This window comes from Grus americana, chromosome 13 (genome assembly GCF_028858705.1).
Source record: "Grus americana isolate bGruAme1 chromosome 13, bGruAme1.mat, whole genome shotgun sequence".
In the NCBI taxonomy this organism is placed as follows: domain Eukaryota; kingdom Metazoa; phylum Chordata; class Aves; order Gruiformes; family Gruidae; genus Grus; species Grus americana.
Window position 1 is genome coordinate 16,336,334 of NC_072864.1, and position 23,574 is coordinate 16,359,907.

Below are 23,574 nucleotides of genomic sequence, written 5' to 3' on the forward strand. Positions count from 1 at the left end.
GGGAACCTCTCAACAACAGACCTCACCGTGAGCATCCCACGTGCCCTGTTGCCAGCCTCCCCAAAGATGTGCAGGATGGAGTCACTCCAAAGAAACGGTCTGAAATTTCTGCTTCTGGCCACACAAGAGGTACGCTCACTATGTCTGTAACCCCGACAGAGAGAACTGAGGAGCCAAAGTGGTTCTGAGGCAAGTAACTGGTCCTTTTCCTCAAGAGGGGCAGCAATGTCTCGTACTGCCTAATCACTCCCCTCAATGCCAGTATGCTGGCTTTCTGCGGATGCGCTGGGACACAGGACAAGTGGATGCTCGTACTCAGTAAGGCCTTAGATTCCAAAATGCTCTTCCATCCCTTTAGTTCAGCGACAGGAAATGTTTGGAAAGATGGCACTGTGAAAAGAACTTGAACAAGACAATTTTTTTGCTGTTGACTCTCTGCTGTGCCCTTTCATGGGTTTAAAATCCACTTATCTGAAAGTGTGCAGTTACATTTTGTCCTTTTTCATCATTTAAATGCATCTTCTTGATCTGAAGAAATAAAAGCAATTTAAAAAATTAGAGATTTTGTTTTCATATGTGCTGCCAAGTCTGATACTGCAAAGTAACTGCTGAATTGGCACAAGCAGTTTGAGAGAGCCAGCAGATTTAGGAAGGGAGAAGATAAACCTTATTATGTTTCTTTGCCAAAGGAGAAAAGAAACGATATTGACTTAAATGTGGGAAATTTAAAAGGGGCCATATGTTCTCACTTTGTGCTTTGTTTCTAATAGATAGACAGAAATCTTTGAAGTGTGGATTGGCACAGTAGGGTGCATGCTTCTGTAGAGAAAAGATGCTAAATGGGGAGGATGTGAGGGGGCACATGAAACTCTATTAGCCATGCAACAGCAAAGAGAGAAAGGCAAATCCAATGATAATGTACATCTGTTTCAGGGAATTTATAAGCTTTGAACATTTTTTATGTGCAGATAAGTGGATCCTTTTCTTACCATAACTTAGAACTTCAAAGCAGATTGTGTGGATAATGCAAATTGCTGAAATATGAGATTTTCCTACAAAGAGGTTTCCAAAAAAGAAAAAAAAAATAGAATTAAGGCTAATTGATGCCACAGTCTTTTATGTACAGTGTAAAAACTCTACAAAAATTGATTTTTATGAACTAAGAAATTGATGAAAAAAATATTGAAGTCTGCTGTTTGCATTCAGGGACTGTAGCTTGAAACTGAGGTTCTGTGAATTAAACATTTGTCTCTACAATATCACTACAGCAATATTGTAACATAAATTAAGATATGTAGCCGAGCTGTAATTGTATCAAAGTCTGCCATGTCGTAGGAATGTAAAACTCATGAGTGTGGCATGACATGCAGCACCTGACGTTAACATCACTGTCAAGGTAGCGAAGCAGGAATTTCTAGGACATGAGAAAAAATGATTACAAAAGACAAAAATGAATGGGAGGGAAGCAGGGAGTGGAGGATAATGATATGGTAAATCCTGGGAGTAGATGAATGGGTAACTTCTTAAGCGCTCAGAAAAATTAGTTGCTGTCTGAACTGGGGAGTTATGGCTGGGCTTGGGGATGCCGGCTGCGTTCCAGCTGGGAGATATGAATATCCCAGTTGAAAGTGCAACGCTATGATATCATATGCAAGAAATGACATAAGCGAAGGCATTTTGAAGACTCTCATTTATTGCATGTGCTGCAGAGGTGCATTCCCTTCCTCTCTTGCCAGTCTCAGACTATAAAGCCAGCTTTGTATTTCTCCCTGCGCTGTAACTGCTGGGCACAGGGGTGCTAAGGCTCATCCTGATGCTAAATACATAGGCAACCAGAAGTGGGAGCTCACGTCTCATTGCTGAGTCTTTGCTCAACTTTGGCTTCAACTGCCGGCTTGGCATCTTCGGTAGATGTTTCTTTTCCTGCACTTCACTCTGAACAGACCATCATGACCTCAGTCCTGGGTTGGTTTTTTTTTGTTTTTTTTTTTTTTTTTAACTAAACCCTTGCACAATCTTGGTCACCGTCTGTCATGGCAGGAGATCTTCTGAGGAAAGTGCCAGGCCTCGATACCCTGAAATAAGCTTATATCCTTTCATAATTTTGCGATGCATTTTCACATCCGGGGCTTGTTTTTCTTCCCCAAACCCGCCTCAGCTGAGGTGGCCCCGGTGGAACCTTCCGGAAAGGCGCCTGCAGGCGCCTTTCCGGAAGGTTCCGCCGGGGCCACCTCAGCTGAGGCGGGAAGCAGCTGTTGCTGCCACCACAGCCACCAGCTCTGTCCCCACACCTCGTGATGGCGGTGACTCAAAGTGCCTCCCCCTCACCCTGTGACAGGTACAGTTGTCCTCAAAAGGCTGGATTTTTATTTTTGTCCCAGCCTTTTTGCTTTGTAATGTTTTGCCTTGTGATGGGATGAGTGTTGTGAGGTTGTGGGATCCGTCCCCCTGTGTGATGGTGTCTTCCTAACTGCAATTAAACCAAACTCCTGTGAGGTAATGAAACAATTTACCTCATGATTTGGGCAAACACTTACTGGTTTAGGCAATCAGCAAGGGCCATGCCTTTTAGGCACCCGGTAAAGTGCTGTTTGGGTTAATTAATCAGGCAAGATGCTAGCGTCCAGCAGCAATGGTGGCCCCCCCCTGCCCCGCCATGCTCCTCAGGGCCAATGGAGACCCTCTCCCAGCACAGCTCCATCTCTCCAGGCTTGCAGTTCATGGGTAGAGAGTTAAACTTGAGGCAATCTCGCCTCATCTATTTACAATCATACCCCAACAGCAGGGAAAGGGCAGTAGGCCGTGATGTTGAAAAGAACAGCTGTATGCCATCAGACTAAAGATAGAAACATGAAGCATGCAGACTAATTAAGTTCCCAAGTGGCAGTGTACAAAGTGTACAGACCAAACAGAACAGTGCCTTCTGCTTGTTTTGATCAACTCTGTTTCTATCATTTTGATGAAAATAACCGCTTGATTTGTTGCTCCCAGTGGCTGCCAGGGGATCCCTCACTCCATGCTTTCAGACAGTCTCGCGCTGTCAATGCCGCCTCACGATGAGTGGTGCAGCCCAGACATGGAGCCATTTCATAACCAGGGAGTGACTGTGGCTTTTGTTGTCAGCAAGTGGGGCCAGGCGGCAGCACTGAGTGTCACAAAAAAAAGTGTGAAAAATGTTCAGAACTTTTGAATTTATTTTGCTGCTTTTTTTTTTTTTTCAGCCAACTATAATATTAGACACTTTCACCCTAACTAGGGTGAAGTGGGCATACTTTGACCAGCTCAGCACCACAGTATGGACTTTAGTTCTTTATTTTTCCTTCTCTGATGTCTTTTAATAATTTCTTTTTTCCTTCAGGGGGGCCCCAGCTGACTCTTGGTTAGGTCAGTCAGCTTGCTTCCTAACCGGTTTGTATGTCTGGTGACTTTTAATGGAGACTGCATATGAGCCAGAACTGCCTTTTTTTCAGAGTTCTGAGTAGAAAATTACCTTAAGGATAAGCATGCAGAAAAAAATTAATCTGAAATTCATCTTCCATGTGGAAAATGAATTTGTGATGTTTCAAAGTCTCTTATGCTCCAATAGGAGGCAGAAGGGACACTCCCATGAACCGCTCTAGGAAGTTCAAGAGAGAAAGGCTTGGCTCAACTGTAGTTCTGCAGCAGGTTATAAGTTGTAAAGCTGAAGGGCTGTGACAGGTTTGAATTCTTTGTTGTAATGATGCTCAGATAGAGACTGAAAGATGAAAATGCTCAGTGTGAAGAGATGCTCTTTCTTTGTTCTAACTGTAATAGCTCTAAGTTTACATTGCTAAGCTGCTTCAATTAGAAGCATGAGGTGACTTCAAATTTTCTTTTATTCCAGCGAACTCTGGAATTTAAATTTAAGTCTATTTTCATTCCACACTTAATCTCTCAGTTGAAACCTCGAGTTTTCAGAAGGTAGTATCATTGATGGCTATTTCATTCCTGATCACCAGTAATTAAGTTATGATGAGATACACACACACACATACACTTTTTTTTTTTATTGTGAACTTTCTTTCTGAAGTGTTTCTGGTTTAATTTTTTACAGTCCCATTTTTCATTCATTGAGATCTAAGTGCTCAGCCCACACTTGTTTAACTGCAATCCACAATAATGGACTCCTTGAGGGAATTATGAATCAACAAAGCTACGTCTTCAGGCACAGGAGACCTGATGTCCTGTAAGCTGTCAGGCCTCAGTGTAACATACGGAACATATTGTCAAGGCTGCTGTGCTGTTGATGAATCAAATAAAATGACTGCTGTTCTTTACAGTAAGAACCTAAATTGCTCATGTATTTTATCATGATTGAGTTTCATATCTCTACTGATAGAAGGTTAGACCCAGTTACGTCCTTAATCATTTCATTTGATATAGTCATACTTCATTTAGCAATAAGTGTGTCAGCTCTAATTTACTGTATTGGCCACTTGCAGTAGATTGATTCCCCCCCCCCCTTCCTTTTTTGCTTACTGCTGAAGGAGTTTACACATCTAGTTCCTACTTCTGAGCTCCTTAGGTAAGGAGACCAGTGTGTAGATAATATTTTTAGATGGGAGGTGTAATAGTTGAAAGTGTGATAGCAATTCTTGGGTCTTTAAAGATACATGAGCTGGTTTTCTCCCTTAACTGCAACAATAAGTGCAATTAGGGAAAGATAAATGAGAGTCTGACATTACAGTGGTACTATGTACTATAACTGTAGTGCCAAGCAAAAAATACAACGTATCCCTTTTTTTCTAGAAGGTTTCAGAGACTTTGGAAAGATTTGATAGGAGTGTTCGGGTTACTGCTGTGTAATGCTTGTTATCTGCCACTGTGGAGGAAATGCATCAGTTTCCTTAACCAGGGTTTACAGCTACATGAGATCAGTTAATTAGGCTAGTAATGAACTGGTTTGTTTATGAAATTTCCAGAGATCATGATGCCTCACAAAAGTCCCAAATCTGCACTAAATAAATATTACCAAAATAGGCAACACTAGCAGGTACTTTAGTTTAGCATTACAGTTTTGACAGCAGTCAGTACTGCATGCGTTTAAGGGATGGGATAAAAAACAGCATTGAGAAGTTACTTCCCAAGGCTTCTCAGCAGTCAGAGCTTGTCCTGAAGCCTGCAGCAAACAGGACGCCCTGTGCTTTCCAAAACTCCCAGCCCCTTGTACTGGGTGATGGTCTGATGATGGCTTTCACTATTATAATTCTGATGATTCTTTTGCCCTTATTGACTGCACAGTATTTAGTCTTCTACTTTTGTTCATGTTTGCGTTTTAGTCTTCTAGAAGGAGATGGAATTTCAGGGAGGGAGGGGAATTGCACTTTCTTTTGGGGAGTTACCGAGTGTGCTCAAGCAAGATGTTGGGGTATCAGAGGGTCCTGGCAGGGCTGTGAGGAGGCTGCGAGGAGCACAGGCACAGCAGAAGCTGCAGCCTAGCCTCAGGGGGCTGCAGACCCTGTTGGCTGCAGCTGAGAAAGTCCTGGGGCTGGCTGAAACCATGCCTGGAAGTAAGACCCATTCAGACTGGGCCCCAGCCTGAACACATTGGTACTGCTAGAGAAGTGTATTGCTGCTGCTACAGACAAAGACATAGTTTGTGTCAGGATGTAGGCATCTTAAACTGGCATAACTGCTGCTTGCAAATTTAATCGGCTTCCTTTACCTTTCTGTCTCTGGTCTGCTGCTACACAGCTCTTACAAAACTAAATCTGGCTTCTTGCAGCTGAGTTGGTACTGACAACTATTTCTTTAAGAATAGGCTAATGTTTAATGAGAATATTTATGGTGATTTATGACTTGACCAGGCCATATTTCGGTCTCAGGAAAAAAGGAGGATAAATATGGCTTATAGATGGTGTGGTTTTCAGTGTTTGGCCTGGGGAACAAAGTGAGCATGCAGGATTTCACCTGGCTAATCCTTATGCTTCCAAACAATTCTTTTCAACAACATCTGATAGGTAGCCTGAAAAAGGTGCTGTAGTATGGTAACTGGGCACTAGCAGCAAGGGGGGGGTGAAAGGAAGTGAATGTGATGCTGCTAAACTATTCTCAGTAATTTACAACCTTCAAGCACAGCAGAGCACTAAATTGTTGTTATAGTTCTACTACTATAAGTGATATAAATAACATTCTGAACATTTTTTCTGTTAAACATTTTAATCCTGGCACTTTTGGCCAGCTAATAACAATAGCGAAACCAGAAAGATTCACATGTGTCTTAGAGATCAGCAGACAGTCCTCTAAGGTAGACTGAGTCAGTGCTTTGACAAGGAGGGAATCTCGCTGGAATAATGTTGAAAGCAGAGAGCAGAATAACAATGAGTGTCAGGAGCACTGAGTCTACAGAGGAGTTGAATGCAGAGGGCAACAGTGACAGAGACTGAACTCCAAAAGGCAGAAATAAAAAGGTTAAGTCACACACACAACTTCATACAGTCAGAAGGTGCTGCAGAAATCTGCCAAATCTGTCAAAAAACCCCTGTACTAACAATGGTATTTTTAGGCAATATCATTCTCCTCAAAATCTGCATTAATTCACGAGTTATTTTTTTTTCCTGACACTCAAAATATCTGCTGGAAAACCTCTTCCATTCTTCAGCAAGTGCCTGTCAGCCAAGGGGAAAGGACTGATGCTCTGAAGCTTCTATTTTCAAACCTGGTATATTTCAAGAGCCACCTCTGAAAACTCAGAGCTCTTTGATCAGAGGCATCCATTTTATTTGGTTGGCTCAGGCAGCCCAAATAATTGTCCAGATAATTTTTTCTATTTGGTTGTTACAAGGTCTAGACTATGCTACCAAAAAAAAAAAAAAAGGCATTTTTAAGCACATTATGTGTCTTTTTTTTTCTCTTTTTTTTTTTTTTTTTTTAAAGAATGGGTATTTAGTTTGTATAGGCAGAAAGACCATGATATAACCATATGCTGAACTATCTTTTAGCTTTGGTACCTATAAACTTGCCTGTTCTGCTGCTCAGTAGTGGTAGCAAATGAGAAACTGTAGCCTAAAATGAGCTCAGGTGTTTGTTTTGTTTTAACCACTCGAGAGACAAACTACCTTTCAGATTTCCTCAGTGTTACAAGTTCCTTTGACAGTCTACAGGTTTGGACTTCTGCAAAACAGAAGGGGTTATTTGGATTGACCTGTGTGAGTAATTTGCTGTTTAATGTTGGTCCGTTTTTAGCTTGGTTTCTGCATCTTTCAAAGTAAGCTGCAAACCACATCCATTAGTGGAGAAGGGCTTTCTGAAAAGCTAGGCTTAATAAAAGGTTTGTTTGGTGCAAGCTTAACTGGATAACGGTTGTTTGCTGTTTAATGAAGATAGGCTAACAAGGATTTTCTCTTGGCTCCCTGCAAACTTTGTGAGCCAGATGAGATGGTACGTTATGAGCTAAGCTACTTGGGTTTCATCCACATGCAATCACATCTGTGAATTTTTCCAGAGCCATCTTCAAAACCCCACTCATTCGCTTCTTTCAGAGACAGGCATCACCATGGTTTATGCCAAAGCCAATTTTCTAGGTCAGTCAGAACTTCGCAAGTTTGAATAAATAAAAGCAAGGTAGACAAGGTTTAGCTATTAAACCTCTCTGTACCAATGCTTAGCTGTCTGACAGAATTAGGGTCACCTGGGCTCCGCTGGGTAATAAGAGCAGGCCAACAGCCATATAGGTGTCACCTGGGCTGCAGAGTAATCAAGGGCCCTGAGGAAGCTTCTGTGGTAGTGGAGGGCAGTTATAAGATTTGACAGACAAAACCCCGTCCAAACTTCCAGTAAAATCAAATGGCATCTTTCCTTCGACTCTGACAGAAGCTGGATCAGGGCTCCCATGAATTATAATGAATAGTTATATTAATCCACTGCTATGTAGCTGTGAAAATCCTGCATCCCCTTCACTGGGATGACGGTGCAAGGCTAAATCACCATGGATATTTGATTGCATTCTGGCTCATGTAGCAGTAAGAGCATTACCAGGCAGCATTTTATCTAAGACGAGTGCTCTCTACAGTACTCACAACAAATCTCAACTTATTGAAACTCCAGTGATTAAATGTTTTACAGACCCCTGCAACATCAGAAGACTCTGTGAAATAGGCATGGCAGCTTTCAATATGGTCTCATAGGGATCTGATTACTATTTGGACTCTCTTCTTACAGTCATTCAAGTGGACCTTCAAGAAAGTGTAACCCTCTCACTTTCAGACTTTCTTGGTATGCAAAACACTTGCTCAAGGGTAAAAGGCTCGAGAATAAAACCTGTAACACTGGAGCGAAATAGTCAAACTGATCATATCTGTGCTGGTTTTTAAGCACAATACAGCAAGAAATGAGGTAAAGTAGCTATAGGTGTTGTTTTGGTCATTGTATTTGGTTGTAGTTGTATTTTGAAAATAAAAGGTCTCTCTACAGCAGAAAGTCTGGGCTAAATGCATTCCTGCTGAATCAATTATGGTAAATGTTTGACATGTTCTTGTGTTGGCACCAATTATTGATAAAATTCTGTTTGAAAGCAAGTAGCTGACACTACGGTATGTGCAGAGTCTATGCACATCTAGTTGCTTAAAATGTAGTTCCTGCAGATTAACAGTGTGACCAAAGTTTTTATTCCCCTCCTTTTGGAGCAGGCACATTACAAATGCACATCAAAGAAAATGAGCTCTATTCTGACTTACAGTCTAGGCATGTTCCTGACAAACCACATCTGATGAAGAGTCTTAAAGAAATAGCACAAGCAACACTGCCGGCAGCGAAACAACAAAAGGGTTGGCCCCTTCCACCAATGAAGGGAGTCTGGTTAATCAAAGGATTTTGTACCACGGAGAGGAACTGTGTGCTTTACATTGAAGCAATGCAGTTGAATAATACATATGCAATGACCCAGCTAGGCAGCATTCTAACAAATCACATTTAATTACATATCTTTTCCTCTCATGATATTCTTCTCAGTTCCACTGCAGTCTGGGAAATCAATAACAAATGTTCATTTTGAATGTCTCTATTCTCTAGCCTTGGACTAATTATGCACATTCCTACTGTCCTTATAAGGACAGGATAGCTCTTCACTTCAAACAATGAAAGAAAACATGCAAAGAAAACCTCCCTTGATAGTATTCAAAACAATAGGAACATAAATTATGAACCAAATCAAGTCTTCTGATTGTGGTGTGTAGCACCTTCTGATAAAGTACAGCTGGCCTCCTCCCAGAGCTGTTGGCACTTTTTGTGTCTGTTACAGTGCCGAGCACCATCACCTTTGATTTCACGACCAATGTGAACCGCTGAGTCGAGCATCCGCATAGGAATCAGGACTGCTCTGTTTTATTGCTGGCTAGTTGCTATCATGGCCAAATGAATTAACATCTCTTACTGCTCAACTTCTTCACCTGCAGCATAGGAATGACCATGCTTTACTAAATCCCTCTCAGTGACCTGTGAATGAAAAGCACAGCACATGCACTATTATTATCAGTATTAGTGAGGTGATGCTGGGGGTCATGACACCTGGAGTGTGTAAAAGTCACAGGTGTGAAATAAATAAGCTCTTTAAATAGTGTGTGTGTTCCTTCAAGCCACTGTAGTTTAGGCACTGGGGCCTGTATTTAACAGACTGCAGTGATATGCGGTTTGGTTTTTTACCAGGAACAAAATGTTTATACAAGTTTGGTGAAAATGGCAAAGATTTTCACGTATTCATGGGGAAAGCAGTAGTATTTCTTTAAGGGGAAAAAAGAGCAAACTACAAGTTCCCCTGGTCTTGGCAAATCATGAGGCGTTTTTCATTTTGTAACATCAAAGTCGGCTCCTCTTCTTTGATGTCTTCACATGCTGTTTAAGGTAAAGCATGAATGAAGAAATGTCAATCTGCAAGGTGTCCATGTAGTTTATGCTGAACACTGAAGAGGACTTGTAGATAAAAGGCAAACACAAGGTTTGATAATGAATGTCCAACAAGGAGGTGTGCATATCTAAAAGGAAACACTCAGCTGGAGAACAGCTCTGCAAACCTTAAAACTCTGCTTAGCCCAAGTGTAAGAGATTAAGAAAAAGTGGATTTTTTTTTTTTTTTTTAAGGTGTGGAACCAAGACAGGGATTCTGTAAAAATCCTTGTTGTTATATAAGAAATGAGTGTTCTATCAATGGTTTTACTTAACAATCATAAATGTGCCACCCACTGTGCTTAATTTGACAGTGTGTAATTTTGAGAAGATAGAGAGTGAATGCTGGGAAAAGCATCAGAGGGGAAAGTACAAACCAGCACAGGATATTTTGGAAGTGCGTAGCTGTTGCTTTGTGGTGTTTAGTGTCTCAGAGTTGTACGCTGAATTTAACAAAGGAAAGTGTCAATTATTTAACTCAGTTCATTCCTATGATCTACAGATTGTAATGGAGCAATAGTCACTTGGGGAGAATAAGCAGTTTTGGGATGAAGGGGAAGACACTTTCCAGACCCAAACCCCACATTTTTCAGTCACAGAACATCGAATGATGTCACTAGAAACTTAGCTGTAGAAGAGGGTGTTACTGCTGTATTGTCCTGCTGCTTGCACTGAATTTATGTTTCCTCTTCATTATTCCTGAAGCTGGTGAAAAGGTTGGTTTGATGAACCACGTGCTGTACTTGATTTACTCTCAGAACAAGTGCATCGGGCATGCTGCCCTGGAAAAGGGAGCACCCATGGGGACTGCGATGGGGGTTCGGGCTCTGTGTCCATCAGTGTTTTTCTTTGCTGAGACAGCTCTGCAGGGTTTGAGTCTGAAATATATCCATGTCTTAATATTACCATCTATCTGCTAGAAACTGGACTGAGATTGCAAATTATATGATTAATTAACAGGGCATAAACCCCCTGTAATAGGTGCCTGTTGTGGTGGGGTGTATGTGAATAGGTAACACATAAAGGTGAATTTCCAGACATAGCCAGCCTCCTTTTGTGTGTATTAACCTGTATGACACTAAAATGAGCCTTGCCCATTAGGATCAGAAATATTTGTCAAAAATAGTGATGACTCAATGTTTGGTCTTTGATAGTTGAGGAACGGATATCCACAGGAATCCAGAGAAACAGGAGCTAAAACTCCATAGCTTTGGTCAAGGCACTTAAATTGTTATCAGTCTTTTCTTCTGCTAGTTGGGAATAATTATAAGAAAATAATATTTATTATCTTTGAAGATGAGGAAGAGACAAGCATAAATATGGAGTGACTTTTTCTGTTTAAGAAAACATATTATTCAGAGCTGCTTAAAACTCCCTGGAAACTTTGCAGTCTTGGGATGCTAAGTCACAAAAGAAAAATGTGGGTTATAATGCATGGGAACATTGGTACCTTACCTGTTTTCTGGCATGTGGGACATCTTGTGAGACAATAACGATATTAGTAGAGAGGATGCCTATGTTTTCTCTGGAAAGCTATCTATGACTCCTAAGAATCACCTCTTGAATTTCTCGAATTTTTCTCATTCTCTATTCTACTTTAACAATATTAACATACAGAGTCAAAAAATAAAATTTGGATAAAAGAGGACCTTTTATTTCATGCCAATCTCCCTGCCAGAGTCAGACTTTTTTGGCTGAAGAGGATTCGGTGTGGAAGAGGCCCAGGGAAAGTCCAAAGTCAACAGCCAGAAATATTTTTTCTCAGTTAAGATGGGACAAAAGTGAAAAGAGATTATCTGATTGTGAGTAGTGTGAGCTGGCTGTAATACTTGCTGATTTACAGATTCATGGATATATGGAAGTGAGTTCTGGCATCATTTTAAGACTCAGCTGTTAAATAATTTCTCTAGACTTGGATTTATTTTTTTTTTAGTTTTATCATCAATCTGTGGATTTCATGTCCGTTAAGGAAATGCCTTGAAAGTTCAAGAATGGGGAAGCTTCCATGGGGATGGTGTGCAACTGCACTACCCTTTGGAGAGCTCTTGGAAAAATTCCTACTGAATACCATTGCGCACAGGTAAAGTTTCACTGAGCTCTCCCTTTCCAAAGGATCTTGTTTTGGGGTTTGAACAGATCATGGGAGCATGAAAGAAGATCCTTGTGCAACAGGATGGTTACAGGAGCAGACCTAAAACTGACCATTGAATAGGACCAGAAAGATAGAGTGGCTTCTTTATTCTTGCATCAAGCTCTCCCGAAGTTCAGTAATCAGATCTCGTGCTTTCAGGTTTAGGTGCAGCTGCACAGTGGAAGAAATGCTTTTGTAATTATCTGACTCTTTAGGCCAAACAGACTACCCATAGCAATAGGAGCAGCTGAAATAATGTGTCTTGAGCTGAGCTGGTGTGCAACATCTGAGATCTTTCTCCTTAAGATCTAAACAAATGGCTGAGGTCTCTTGGTGCCATTCAAAATTTAGGCTTATTTTGAAGTGCAACTGGATTAGACAGTTCTGAAAAAGAATAACAATATATTAAAAAAGAGACGACAAAAACACTCCTGAGACATTTTCAAGGACTTCAGACATATTTCTAGTGCAGTGAAGGGATCCCACATACCCTCAAGTTCACTTTAGCTAACCCCTGGTGCAGGTAGCAGGGAAGCTGTCAGGGAGTGGAATCTAGCCCAGCCTGTAAAACCCATCTGGGCCGCTGAGTGTACTTAAGTCTATGCTGTCGTAAAAGCACTCAGCCATAGCCAGGCTGGGTTAAGGATGATTTGGTAGTCTGAATGCAGCTATCACACCTCTCATGACATTCTAGGTGTTTTCTTCATTGTGAGCCATGCTAAATTGCTGACGGATGTGATCCACTATTCATAGAAACTCCGGTTCCAGCAAACAGCAACATCGACTGTAATATTGCATTGACAGAAGTGATTTTTTTAGTTCAGATTAGTTTGTTTAAAGAATTGCAGTTACATATAACTCTGGGCTGAAACTGACACTATTTTGTCTCAAGTATCCTTTTAGTCAAATTAAGTCCCAATCCTATACAGTCTTTACCTTTGTGGTCGAACTGTTACAAAGAGAAATCCACATTTGCTTTATTTGTCTGGTAGATATCCAAATATTTGCTGGGAAATATAACTTTTGAGAAGAGAGATTAGCTTTCAAGCTCTGAGTCTTTTAAATGTCATCTCTGTGAAAACTACTGACAGTCAGTAGGTGGAGAGTTGGTATTGTCTGACAAGGATATTCGTGGGGAGCAACTTCAAAATGCAACACAGAAGAAAAGAATTTCAGGACTCTCAAAAGACTTTGGAAGCAAGAAAGTTTTACCCCTCAACACTTGTGCAGAAGGAACTGTATTTGTTCTAGGAGGCTTAATCACCTCATTTTGTTATGATCCTCTCTCAGTTCAATTTCTCCAGACACAGGGAATCGAAATAGGACTGGCAGGTAAGAGGTGATTTTGGCATTTGAATCTTGAAAAGATTGAAGAAGCAGTGGATTAATTGTTCAAAGTATATTTCTCTCTTGGGCTGTTGGACTGCAGTATTCTTCAATGGGGTGCCACATGGTTTCAGCTTACAGCAGTGATGATGATTTCTTTGTGTCGTATGTACTATAGTTGGGCCTAAAAGCCCTATTCAGCTTCACTTGTGTGAGGCACTTCATACAAATCTTATGCAAAGATAATCCCTGCTTAGTAGAACAGATCTGTTACAGAATCACTTTTCTGTCGTACTCTAGCTCTGAAATTCAGGGCTGTTGTCACAGGAAGGCAGATGTCTCTGTGCAGTAGAGAGAAAGGTGGGGTCTCAAATGGATCTTTCTTACATTTTCTGACATATATGAGACGCTGAACACTGGAAGGTATATGACAACCAAAGTCTCCCCCCCTTCCCCATTTTGAAACTTTCCATCCATTTAATCCCCTTTATATTGATTTTAATTTTTTAACCTTAAGAGCTTTGATCTGTTTCATCTCTCCCCAGAGAACAGCTGTTCTCTCTGTGCTCTTGTTCCTTTTGCCCACTTCACACCCTCCTGTCTTTATATCTCCTTCCTTGTTCAGCACAGTGTCATGTGTTGTCCTTCCTGAACCTGCAATCTCCCTCCATGCTCAAAACCATGCATGTTAGCTGAGTGTACAAACACTGTCCCGTTTGCCAGTTCCCTAGAAAAACCAGCTGCAACTGCAATGCAGTCAGCTTCTGGGGAACACTTTGAATGGGAACCAGCTCCTGGCTCATACACTGCATGTTGTCTCCAAATGGTTTGCTGCTCTGCTTGGACTGTAAGGGCCCTTGGATCCACCTCTCTCATATGGTGCAGAAAACTCTGACAGCACTTAACAAGCAATGGCTGGTAACAATAAGAAGAGTCTTCAAAGAGTTATATTTACATGTAAAAAGACATAGGGACATTTATGTATACCAGATGGCCCAAAGCAGGTGGATATTATAATGTAGCTATTGCTTACTGCCATGCCAGAAGAGGAGAGTGCATGTTGTTACTAAAGCAGCACCTCAGGGTCCTAACCTGGGCTGTGCTATGATTCCTGTTTTACTGGACTGTACAAATGTATCATGTCAGTCACTGACATGAAGAGATCACAGTCTTAACAGACAAGATAATTACAGAGTGCAGTGGATGTAGAATGACTTTTAAGGGCCCTGCAGCCTGTCGGAGGCAGAGCTGGGACTCTAGCTCAAGGCATCTTAGTACAAAATGAGTCTCTTAGTCATAAGTCCTTGCTACTGTTGACTGAATTGGCGGTTTTGTTAATTTGCCCTGGATCCCCTAGCCTGCAAGCCCCAGCCCCTTCTGCAAGCACCTTAATCTTTGAATTAAGGCTCTGTGTATTAGTTCTGAAGATCCTTGTCATGAAAAAAAAAAGAAAGAAAAAAAAAAAGGTCTTGAAAAGGGACTGGTTTGGGGCAGCAGTGAACGTACAAGACCATGGGTTTATATCATACAGCCTGACTGAGCCCATTGGATGCTGCGGATTGTACTAATGCTCAGAGACCATTCAAACCCTAGTTGTGGCATTCTGTGAGTATACTAAACCTGAAGCACATGAGAAATTTCAGACTCCATCCGAGTGTCTCTGTCTGAGCTTACTCAATTTGTGTGTAAATGAAATATAAAATGAGCTCTATAGGGTATCCTGGGAAAAAACAGGATAGGGAGGACAATGTCTGTTATATAGAAAAAGTTCAGTGAGTCCATGGAGAAATGTGGTGCATTGGGCAAGAGCTACTGGAAAGGGAAATCCTGCCCCTAACCTGCTGCAGTTCAATGAGGTGTCAACAAGCATGTGCACATCAATACTTTGATTTTCAAAAAACCTTTTTCAAGGTTCCACATAAAAGGTTATCACAGAAACTACATTACCAAGAGTTTGGTGGACGGGTTATTTTATTGAAAACTGGTTAAAGACAGGAAATAAAGGGTTGGTCTTAAAGGTTACTTCTCCATTGCTAGAGCCAGAATGCACCACTGGCCTGATCCAGTATTTCTTACGTTCTTGAATCAGCTGCAGTCTCTTTTCCAGGATAAGTTTGTAAAGTGGCCATATGAATGTCTTCGTGTTACCTAGAAGCAACTGGGAGTATTCTGCTCTCTGTGTTTAGTCAGGAGTGACTTGCAAAGGAGAGGTAACACACGTTATGCAGAACTAGAAGAGTCAACTTTGGGCCATCCTTGTTAGCCTAATTTAGAAACTTGTGAAGTCAACCGTAAGTTCCAGCCCTGTTGGATCTGGATGTTGCTGTCTTGATCTTGGAGCACCTGGCAGCTAATTTACTTGTGGAGAGACAGTTCATTTTCACTGTTTCTGAATTGTTGTTTAAAACTGCATTAGACTGTGTAGCCTTTTACCACTGTATTCATTGTATGCCTTACTGAAGAAATAATGGGCAAATGAGCTGTTGGAGACCCAAAACGGATGATTGTAATTTTCAGTTTATTATGAGGAGAAAATACATCTGGAGTGATCAAAGGCAAAAGCTTTGCCCTCCGGAGCAAAAGCAGCCCCTATGACGAGCAGGCATATTGTGGCACACCTGGAGGTGAGCCATGGGTCGAATGCCTGAGTCTTATTTTTGAACATTTCCATTTAGAGGAGGGGAGTAAAAATGAGAGCAGAGGCAAAAGAGGGGTAAGAGCTGAAAGGAAACAGAGTAGTGATTAAAACAGACCAAAGGATTCTACCCCCAGCTGGCACAGCTTTGCTGCTGGATCTCACATGCTGCCACGAGTTTTCAAAACCAACATCTACCTTGTCTCACTACAGAAGGAATAAAACAAACTTTATCTCCTGCTCAGTCTCTCTCTTGGAACAAGAATTTTCAGTGTCAGTCAAGCTGGGTTTTTCTGACAGAAGCAAGATTTTTCCAACATGTGATGGAAGAGAGGGGGAGTAATGTAGAATCAGCTTCCTTGTAATCTGAGGCACTGGGAACTGTATTTTTAAGTATGTTAGCTTCCCAAAATGGGAGACTGGGAGACAAGCAGAACAGGAGCACATGGCTCTGTGATACCAAGGCAGTTGGAACTGTAAATAAAAAGTATTACTTTAAGGAACCTTGAGCCCAAAATGATCATTTGATATCACATGGTATCATGAATAAAGAAAAGAATACCCCAAATAACCTAAATAGAAGAATGGGACATCCAGAGCTGTGACCAGGGATCTCTGAAATCATAGGAGACAATTGAATTAAAGAACTGAAGTTACAGAAAGTATTTGCTATCACAGAATGCCAGTGAAAACAAAGACAAGGAGAAGACAGCTTTATGTGTGAGAATTAGAGGTCATCTTGCTCTTGATGTATTTAACAGTTTTTAGGTAAATTCAAGCAGGGGAAGCATCCTGTGAGCCCTTAGTACAGAAACAGGCTAATACTATATTCCTTGTAAAAGATGCATGTGAATGTCAGTTAAGCTCCTTCAGGTCCAGCAGTGAAAAAACCGCAATAGAGGAGAAGTGTGATGGAATTAGAAAATACTTTAAGAAAATTGTCTTTTCCAATGGCTTCATTCCTTAAGGCATATACAAACCAGGCACCTGAGGTATATTTTGTGCTGTGATGGGGTAAGAGTCAAAAAGGTGGACAGCTTTCTCTGGGCCTCAGCTCTAATCAAAAAGGTACTGCCAAGGCAGTTTGGGTTAGCAGGGTGGACTGCAATGCTGCATAGACGCTGTGCTGTATTGGAGTCTGCATAACTCCAATTTACAATGCTCTGTTGTCTGTTGGAGGGTCAATGGCTCTGGATGGAGAGAGCCTTAGAGCAATCTGGACTTAAGGGCTTACGTACCTCTTGACAGGAGTGAAAACAGTGGCCTGTTTTCAGCCTGACCACCCACTCCAGGTATTTCTGCAAGAAGGTGGAGTGCTGAGAACTAGATATCTGACAATGATAATAACTAGGTTATTGCATATTGGACATGCCACACCCCACAAAACTGATACTTGTCTCTCATCAGTGCTAACAGCAGTTCTGGCTCCCTGCACTCTTTCTGACTTCTAGTGTCTGAAAGCAGGCTGATAAGAACTAAGCAGGTCTGTTCTGGTGCTTTTAACCCTCTGATTCTTTCTTTTTTCATTCTGCAAATATATCAAAGAACAGTAAACATCCATCCACCTTTAGGCTTGAAACTGGGGGAGGCATTCAATGAAGGTGTCATAATTTAAGTTCCTGCTTAAGTCACAGAACAAGTCTAAAATGAGGCCAGAGTATTCAGAAAAAGCTTTAGAGATCTTTTTTTATTTAGCTGTCTTGTAACTTGATGTTAAAGGTGCTCCTAATTCTTCAAGTACAGTGGATGCAGAGTTCCAAATCATTTGGCTCTATTCGTGCTGAATTACTGCCACATGGATTGGGAGCCAGAGAATAACTCTCTTCCCTTACTCTCTTGTTAAGCCTCTCCCTGCCCTCCCGCCTTGGTGTAAGGAATACAGCACTAAAGTTTCATCAGGTCTAATGAAGTCTTGCCCTTTACAGATCCAAATGCACCTCTTTTTTTTTCCCCTTCTTTGTGAAGCACTTCTGTGTAAAACAACTAAGCTGAATTAGCTTCTATTTTAAAATGGTCTGCTGCTGACAGCTTCAGTTCTACAAGCAGTTGAAAATGGCTGGCAAACCTTTATACAAACAGCATGCAAAACATCACACAAAGCCTAGGGAAGAAATGGCTTTAGATGTAGGGATTATAAAAGAGTGAATACAATTTTAAGATAAAATACAAGTGATTAAGTTAATGATGGATAATTTCACCAGTTTGAAAACTATAATTAATAGGAATTAATTGTATATTTAGAAGTTTAGCATAGCTCCACTAAAAACGCTACATCAAACGTAATGATATTGGAAGCCTATATAATGAAGAAATGATCCAGATGTTCATAAAAGCTTATACAGCTTTAGAAAAAAAGGGGCTGCATGAAGAAGCTCTAATGATAAAAAGATGCCACTTGCTGTTCTGCTCTTCTTTTAAATACATCCTTTCTGAAATAATGATTATCATTTGCACTTTCATCTTAAGTTAAATAGCATATGGCTTTGGCTGATTAAAGCCCCCTCCTGGTATTAATCAGCATCTTAGTATCATGTTTCTAATGGAGGCAGCAGTTGCCCTGCTGATATTGTAAGCTTTTTAACAACATCTAAGTCTGTGGATCACTGCTGCTGGGAAGAAATAGCTTTGAGCCTTCTATGTACAAGAGTATTGCAAAAATGTCACTTACAGGTGCAGTTTATATGAGGTTCTACAACATATTGTATTTTAAACGTTTGCTGAAACTTAAAGTTTAATAATAACCTTTCATAAGTAGTTACCTGTTTTTAAAAGAAAATCAGAGAACTTTTGAGCATGGTAACATTTGCTACATAGAGGCATCATGGAACCAGAGATTACGTGCTGCAGGGAAGTGTTCATGTGCCTTTGAATGTCTATAAATCATGAAGTCTGTCCACGTGGCCACTGTTCTAGCCTGAGTCCAGGCCAACAGTGATGCTCACAAGCTGACCTGACAGCTGTGGCACGGCTTCATGCAGAAATGGCCTCCTATGATGGCTAAGCTCAGTTTAGGAGTGTTGTAGATTTGTCACATCATCAGTAAAATGCAAAGGGAGAACTGCAGGCAGTGCTGTGGTGGCAGTATAGCTGTTCACCTAAACACCTGGGGTGTGTTGCTCAATGTTGGAAGCTCCTACAACACCAGGCTGGATGGAGTGCAGGGAGACTAGACTGTGTGATTTAATGGAGATTGTACTGTTTTCTGTCACAGAAATGTATAGAGGGGTGTGTGTGTGTGTGTGTGTGTGTGTGGAGAGCTGCTCAAATTTGGCATTTCCCATAGGGACTCTGCCCATCCCAGCTCAGCTGTAAGGCAGAAGTGGAGGCCTCGGGCAAGCAACTGAGCACAGAATGCTGTACCACGCTTCCTGTGTCTGGTTTTGCTTTTTTTTCTTTTTTTTTTTTTTTTTTCTCGAGACTTGCTCTCATTTACCATTGAGATTTAACAATAGCCCCCAACTTAGTTACCAAACTTGTTTTGTTTGTGCTGAATGGTAAAACAAACAAACAAGCACAAAACAGCAAGAAAACTGATGTTAACAGAAAAATTTAATAAATCTTATTATTGCAGAGGTGTTCGAAAGGAGGAATATCCCAGTAAGGCTGACAGGCCAGGCAGATCTTCAGCACCTCCGTTCCTACACAGGAGGCAGTTCTGAAGACTTGTTATCTTGTGTGTTGTAGTGATAATAGAGTTTACATATATGGATACTTTCCCAGATCTGGTATTTCTGCCTCAGCACCTGGGAATCCTTTTGGATGCTGCTTCCGTTTACTGTTTGATGTAGCTACCCTAAGGCATTGTGGTTGAACAAAATCCTACAGCCCGCCACTCCTTTTCTGTCTGGATCGCTGTGTTAAAAAAGCATAGGGTGCAATGCTTAATTCTGTCTTACAAATAAATTTTAGCAAAGCAATACTAACATAACTCTGTTGTTGCCACCTTCTTCTTCATTTACTCCCATCTTTCTTTTCTCACTTGTTTTGTGAGGTGTTCATCTAACAACTTCATAAATGCCAACTGGACAATTAGTCTCTGCCCTTTTGTAAATGGCTGTTATTAACCTAACATTTTGTCTCTGTCTTTTGGAACTTCTGGCCTCACTGGATATCACAGTCTACCACTAACATGGCTCACAAGAGACTTGGATATTTTAGCTGTTTTGTTTCATTTATCTTACAGATTTTTCCTGTAACATATCCCAGTGGTCATGCTTGTCTGCTGCTTCTGTCTCACAGGTTAATTTAAATTTTGAATCTTTGGCAGGTATGTTTGAACTTGAATTTTTTCCATTCTAAAAAAATGTACAGTCATTATACTTAGTTGTATACTTGATTGTTAAAGTAATTGAAGACTAATTTTTAATCTACCATTTTCCCAGTCTCCATTTTGTTTTAGAATCAAATGCTCCTAGAAGCTGATCTATAGGATTTATTTCTTTTTCTGTCTTTCATGTTTTCTTGAATGAAAATATCTTTACATCTTTATGAATAATATTTGCCTTATTGATAACCATTGACTATCTAAATACTTTATTTCTCTTTTGAATGATAGGCCATATGAATCATACTCATGCACTGAATACATACAGTAAATTATGCAAACAATTTCATTTCTTTTTGTCAGTCAGAATTGGTGGTATTAGGGCCAATTTACTCCCCAGAAGAGCTCCTCTTGGCAGTTTAATGTCTTTTTATTTAGTTATTTGCCATCTGTAACTTGTTTCTATTGTATTTCTTTACTGCCTATTGATGAGGTCAAGATGGTGATTTGGCAGTTGCTGCCAACCACCTGGTTTTCAGCTCATCAGCCCACATGGTTGCCACAACATCATGTAGATAGTACAGAACCTGCCTCTGTCCAGGGCTTTACTTGTAATCGATTTCCTTACAAGCCACAAGGAAGTCCCTTCTGCCACTGCTCCATCCCACTGCCAGCAGTGTGCCTGAGATCCCTCAAAGAGGTTGTTCCAAAACAACCAATCTTAAAGGCCATGCAAATTTCCATCAGCCTTTCCATAAGTAACAGGAGAATCTGCTTCCTGTTTAAAAAGAACCACTGACATTGTGTTTCAGTTAGCAACCAACCACACGTGCCTTTTTGCAAAAATTTCTCTTTGATCATTACAGTGCCTTCATTTTTCTTCCCCACTAATTTGCCATTACTCGGTTAAAAGAGGAGAACATGGAGTTACTACTGGACATGCATCTCAGGAAGTGAGCGGTAGCTATTGCACCATGGAGTGGGATCTGTGTTTGAGAAATGGAAAACGGGGGTCACATTTCTCCCAGCTCTCTAGAAGATAATTTTAGCAGTGGTATCACCACTGGGTTTCTAGCATGTGTGTGCATTTTCTTGCGGTGAGAATTATAGTTTGGGGACAGAAAACATAATTGCCTTGTCATTTCTTTCCCCTCCCCCCTCTTAATGAGAAAGTACTATTCTTAATGATTTTTATAGTGACATCTACAAACTTAGTCATGAAGCATTACCACACTCTGCTAAGTACTGTAAAATGAGCAAGGTGTGTTTCTTTCAGTGTCATATATTTGCTTACAAGTCTGCTATTCAGCTGCTGAATTCGACATAGAGCTACTTCTACAGAGGAAGCAGAGCTGAAACTCAAGCAGTGTGCAAATTGTTGTCCAGATACTTAGTAGCTCCTTTCTTTCTGAATACTTCACAATCCAGTCCTTACAGAGCTCATATCAGGAATAAACTTGAGGAAGTAAATGTGCCTAATAGTAGAAGAATATGTGCTTGCCATGTTTCAACTTTCACTGATCTTTCTTTACTCTGGGGCCACTTACCACCTGAACCTCTGAACATGTCAGCTGAAGCCTTCCTCTGGGAACTCAAATGGCAGAAACACTGCACGTTTTCAGTAGTGCAATGGAATGGGTTTACTTTAAACTGCATCGTGTGCATGGTAGTAAGAATCTGCTCCTCAGATTTCTTTTGGATTCCTCATAATTTCTTCAGATTCGCAAATGTTTCACTAATAATATACACAATGGTACTGTCAGTCTTAATGCAGAGTCTGCGTAGCTATAAATTGTATGACATGACAATTATGCAATTTGGGAGTTGTGGGAGCTATAAACATTATAATAATCTGATTTAAATACTCAGTGCTTTAACAAATTAGGCATGATTATAGTGAGTTGAGTTCCGCCTTGAATGCAAATGCAGTTTCATCCAAATCCGTAGCAATTCCATAAAAGTACACAGCGAGAGCATGTGACTCATAAAGTATTTTTAAAAAAGAAAATGTTGTATGTATTAATGAACACAGAATAAAACCTAGGGAGAAATATAAATATACTTTGTGATGCTTATCTCAGGGATAATTGTTTAGATTTTTATGTCTGGAACAGCTAGCATTTCAAAACCTAAATATTTGATTCATACAGTTTATTTTATTTATATTAGACATTCTCCACGTGTCTGAAATTTATCCCTTTGCTCTGGACCTGCATCACTTGCACCCTTATCTTGTATGACGAAGCTGCAGAGCTACACAGGCCTTGTATGAGCCCTCTGCACAACGGCAGAGGCCATGTGTTAGTAATAGGCAGATGTTGAGTGTGTGTATCTACCTGCGCTTCTCTGGGCTGCTGCTTGTCAGCTGGAGTATGGTACTGTGTAGGACCTCTAATTGTGGGCTGGTGACCCCAGATCTACTTCAAAGAAAGAAGAAAAAGTCAGTCCATTTGCCAAAAGCTGCCATTTCTAAGACAAGAAAAAGCAGATGGATATGGACAGGCAGGGAATAAACAGAAGCAATGACAGTATTGATCTGTATGACTGTGCACTCTGCTGCACATTGTGTTTAGCTGTCTCCTTCACAGTGAGTGAGGGCTGTGGAGAGGGTATCTTTATGCAGAATGGCTTAGTTTTGCACTGGGATAGCCAGCTCAAAGAGGAGGGCATATGAAGAATAAAATTCACGCTTGGGTTTAAGAGATAAAAGTGCCCGTGGGTAGCTAGCAGTGCCTGTCTAGAGATGAGGGAGAAGCACAGATGAAGTGTTTTTAACATCCACGTTCTACCTACTCAGTTTTCTTAATTGTGTGTTGAAATCCTGCAGATAAATACAGACCCCATCCTGAAGCAGAGTGATGTACCACAGGTTGTTTGCTAAACACCAGGAAGGGCTCTGTTCTGTGGCTGACAATCGAACCCCTGGAGCACAACACATGGTGCATCTTGTCATCCGGATGGAGAAGGGACATCACAGTGAGCGCTATAAAACTGAAACAGGGGAAAGCCTGGGGTATTACTGTAGACAGAACAGAGCTGTCAATAGAAATCAGAGTAGTCCCTAAGATACCCATTTCCTTCCCACACTGTGTGCATGCACACACTCGCAACTTTCTGTCCCTTTCCCCATCTCCTTTAAAATACGCTAGCTATGATGGACAAGCCTAGAAATGCGGCTATATATTTCCCCTTACCATCTGCAGATGAAACAGCTGGATGAGTGGATCACCATGCACTTTGGAGGTGATACCAATGGCATGTGTTAGATGGTCCAGCAGGCCATGTTTCAGAACAGCACAGGCACCACTCCACTTCAGA